At 30.7% G+C, this 4,798-nt stretch overlaps 2 pseudogenes; both read left to right on the top strand.

Annotated features, from left to right (window-relative positions):
- The first annotated feature begins 1,138 nt into the window (after positions 1-1,138).
- Positions 1,139-2,410, top strand: LOC131642511 (NAD(P)H-quinone oxidoreductase subunit 5, chloroplastic-like; annotated as a pseudogene).
- A 143-nt stretch (positions 2,411-2,553) lies between these two features.
- Positions 2,554-4,074, top strand: LOC131642512 (NAD(P)H-quinone oxidoreductase subunit K, chloroplastic-like; annotated as a pseudogene).
- Positions 4,075-4,798: the final 724 nt, after the last annotated feature.

The raw sequence follows: 4,798 nt of genomic DNA on the forward strand, positions 1-4,798 counted from the left end.
TTGAAACTACTTAGGTTTATTCAATGAAATATTTTGAATCGGGTCAAAAAAATGACGATTATAGATATAATATATTCTAAATATATCTATAATAATAATATTCTATAATAGTATTAGTCTAAAATGACGATTCAAAAATACCCTTTAAATAGTAGATCGATATTAGTATATCCGAAATATTGTCTTTCTCACAATAAAAACTTCTTGAGTTACCTGTAATAATAATAAATTGAGCTAATGAAAAGGCTTTCAATGCTGCCTTATATCCTTTTTTTTTCCAAAAATTCTTACGATTTTTTTTTTGATATAGAAGTGCATTTTTTTGGAACTGCCTTACAATTAGTATAGTTTTTTCGTTGTTATAGTTTGATGTGAAGGACATTTGTTTGATGAAAACGAATTATTCTGTAACTAGCCGTATGTCTTATCTATCTGAATTCACTCTTTCTTTCTTTTTTTGATCAAAAGTTAAAGTAAAAACATTGAATATTAGAAACCTTTTCCTAATTTTTCATAGATAATAGATATATATGGATCTCTTTTTATTGTAATGTAAAATAATCCAATTAGTTCCTTTTTGAACGAATGTTTCTGAATAACAAAAAAAAAGTCTTATTTTATCTTCTTTTTATAATTTATATCAAAATAAACAAATGTTGTTAATTTTGGTGTACTGATTGATCCTCATCCTCGCTCTAGAGATCAAAAAATTTATTTGACAATTTTTTTTCTTTATTACTATTCATTTTTCTTAATATAGAAATGAAAAAATGACTAACCTAACCTAACATAGAAATGAATAGTAATATTTCATATTAATTAATTAAGATATTACTTACTTCAAATAATAATTATTATTTTTTTATTTTCACTAGGAATTTTCTTATTGGCCCCGGTTTTGACTTTGTACTTTCCAATATAGGAACCGTTGTGCAAAGATTCATAACAATTAAGAATATAAAATTCTATTTATATATTATTAACTGAACCCCTTTCTAAAAGAGATAAAACAAACGAAACAAATAAGAAACAAAATTCATCAAGAATCTAAATATTTTTTATTCTTTTTTTTTGTATGGAATATACACATCAATCTTCATGGATCATACCGTTCATCCCTCTTCCAGTTCTTATTTTCATGGGGGTAGGACTTCTACTTTTTCCCACGGCAACAAAAAATCTTCGCCGTATGTGGGCTTTTCCTAGTATTTTCTTGTTAACCATAGTTATGATTCTTTCGATCAATTTCTCTATTCATCAAATCAAAAAAGGTTCTATCTATCAATATGTATGGTCTTGGACTACAAATAATGATCTTTGGCTACTTGATCGATTCACTTACTTCTATTGTGTCAATATTAATTACTACTGTTGGTATTCTGGTTCTAATTTATAGTGATAGTTACATGTCTCGTGATCAAGGCTATTTGATATTTTTTACTTATGAGTTTTTTTAATACTTCAATGTTAGGATTAGTTACGAGTTCAAATTTGATACAAGTTTATCTTTTTTGGGAATTGGTTGGAATGTGTTCTTAACTATTAATAGGTTTTTGGTTCACACGTCCTATTGCGGCAAATGGTTGTCAAAAAGCGTTTGTAACGAATCGTGGATGGGACTTTGGTTTATTATTAGGAATTTTAGGTTTTTAATGGATAATCGGTAGTTTGGAACTTAGGGATTTATTTCAAATATTCAATAACTTAATTTATAAGAATGAGGTGAATAATCTTTTTGTTACTTTGTGTGCCCTCTTGTTATTTTGCGGATCAGTTGCAAAATCTGCCCAATTCCCTCTTCATGTAAGGTACCAGATGCTATCGAAGGTCCTACTCCTATTTCTGCTCTTATACATGCTGCTACTATGGTAGCAGCGAGAATTTTTCTTGTAGCTCGACTTCTTCCTCTTTTCATAGTTATACCCTGCATAATGAGTGGAATAGCTTTGATAGGTATAATAGCAGTATTATTAGGAGCTACTTTAGCTATTGCTCAAAAAGATATTAAGAAAAATTTAGCCTAATCTACAATGTCTCAACTGGGTTATATGATGTTAGCTTTAGGTATGGGCTCTTATCGAGCCGCTTTATTTCATTTGATTACTCATGCTTATTCAAAAGCATTGTTGTTTTTAGGATCTGGATCCATTATTCATTTAATGGAAGCTATTGTTGGATATTCTCCAGATAAAAGTCAAAATATCGTTCTTATGGGAGGTTTAACAAAACATGCGCCAATTACAAAAACGGCTTTTTTAATAGGTACACTTTCTCTTTCTGGTATCCCACGTTTTGCTTGTTTTTGGTCCAAGGTTGAGATTCTTAATGATAGTTGGTTGTATTCACCAATTTTCGCAATAATAGCTTGTTCCACCGCAGGATTAACTGCATTTTATATGTTTGGAATTAATTTTGATAATACTAGTTTGATCTGTTTTACCGAGAAGGTCTACGATTCGAGTCCGTATAGCCCTAATATTACTAGCGATGCTACTCATATTTATATTTATTATCTCATATCTGTCATTAGCAATATATTAGTACAAATACTATATGTACAATATCAGTACTATATTGAACACAAAATACTCCATATTAGTAATACTACTAGTATAAATATACTTTCAATACTTTTTGTAATAGAAAGAATCAATCAAGTAATTTCTATTGGAATAGATTCATAGTGGATAGAATAATATTAGTATACTCAGATAAGAATATCCATTTTATTGGAAATAATGTAAACTTCATAAAATACAAAGCATTTATATTTAGATTAGATTAATGAATATAATAATTTGAAAATTTCAATTCAAATCGACTAAGAATTAATATGAATCCAGTATATTTTCCCCATTCATAGGACTACATTTATGTTTTTGCTTTATGAATATGATATTTTTTTGGACATTTCTAATAATATCGATCTTGATTCCTATTTTGGCATTTCTAATTTCTGGAATTTTAGCTCCAATTAGGAAAGGGCTAGAAAAACTTTCTAATTATGAATCTGGAATAGAACCGATGAGTGATGCTTGGTTACAATTTCAAATCCGTTATTATATGTTTTCTCTAGTTTTTGTTGTTTTTGATGTTGAAACAGTCTTTCTTTACCCATGGGCAATGAGTTTTGATCTATTGGGGGTATCCGTATTTATAGAAGCTTTCATCTCCATGCTTATCCTAATTCTTGGTTTAGTTTATGCATGGCGAAAGGGAGCATTAGAATGGTCTTAATTGTTGAATATTTAGACAATTAAACAAAACATTGAGACAGTTATAATTCCATTGAGTTTCCCTTACTTGATCAAAATACCAAAAATTCAGTTCTTTCTACTACATTAAATGATCTTTCAAATTGATCAAGACTATCCAATTTATGATCGCTTCTCTATGGTACTAGTTGTTGCTTCATTGAATTTGCTTCATTAATAGGATCGCGATTTGACATTGATCGTTGTGGACTGGTACCACGATCTAGTCCTTGGAAGGCAGGCCTCATTTTAACAGCGGGCACCGTAACTATGAAAATGGCTCCTTCTTTAGTTCGATTATATGAGAAAATGCCCGAACCAAAATATGTTATTGCTACGGGAGCCTGTACAATTACAGGAGGTATGTTCAGTACCGGTTCTTATAGTACTGTTCGGGGCGTGGATAAGCTAATTCCTGTGGATGTCTATTTGCCGGGCTGTCCCCCTAAATCAGAAGCCGTTATAGATGCTATAACAAAACTTCGTAAGAAAATATCTCGAGAAATCTATGAAGATCAAATTAGTTATCAACGAGAGAGTGTGTGTTTTACTACCAACCACAAATTTTATGTTGGACGCAGTACTCATTCCTGCAATTATAATCAAGGATTATTCTATCATCCATCATCTATTTTAGAGATAACCTCTGACAAATATTTTCAATATAACAAAGTTCAGTATCCTCCGACGAATGAAAAAGTGAATTAAACAAGGATCCTTTTGTGCAAAATAAAATAAGAAATAGCAAGCAAGTCAATCTTAAAAAATTTCATTGAAATGTAAATAAATGGTAAATATTTATACCAATCTTATAAAAAACTCGGGAGAAGTAAAAAAATGCAAGGTAATTTGTCTGCTTGGCTAGTCAAAAACGGAATAGTTCATAGATCTTTGGGTTTTGATTACCAAGGAATAGAGACTTTACAAATAAAGCCCGAGGATTGGCATTCGATGGCTGTTATTTTATATGTTGCTAATTATGAGTGTTACGAGGAATTTGATTGGGAAGTTCAATGGCAAAAAGAAGGAGATTCATTAGCTCGTTATTTAGTTCGAATTGGTGAAATGGTGGAATCCATAAAAATAATTCAACAGGCTTTGGAAGGAATTCCAGGGGGCCTTATGAAAATTTTGAAATTCGCTGCTTTGATAGAGAAAAGGAGCCAGAATGGAATGATTTTGAATATAGATTCATTGATAAAAAAATCGTCTCCTACTTTTGAATTGCCGAAATAAGAACTTTATGTGAGAGTTGAGGCTCCCAAGGGAGAATTAGGAATTTTTCTAATAGGAGATCAAAATGGTTTTCCTTCTAGATGGAAAATTCGTCCACCTGGTTTTATCAATTTGCAAATTCTTCCTCAATTAGTTAAAAGAATGAAACCGGATGCCTTCTCTGGGCTCGGGCTCAAGAAATGATTTTTTGTTTTTGTCACGACCAAACTTTTTATTGTTTCCAAAACAAGAAAAGGGAAAAAGTTGCACAAACCTTAAAAGATATGCAATGCAAATAATAAAATTAAAAGCAATGCAAAAGGGGGAGA

The sequence above is a fragment of the Vicia villosa genome, unplaced genomic scaffold (genome assembly GCF_029867415.1).
Source record: "Vicia villosa cultivar HV-30 ecotype Madison, WI unplaced genomic scaffold, Vvil1.0 ctg.005181F_1_1, whole genome shotgun sequence".
Taxonomy (NCBI): domain Eukaryota; kingdom Viridiplantae; phylum Streptophyta; class Magnoliopsida; order Fabales; family Fabaceae; genus Vicia; species Vicia villosa.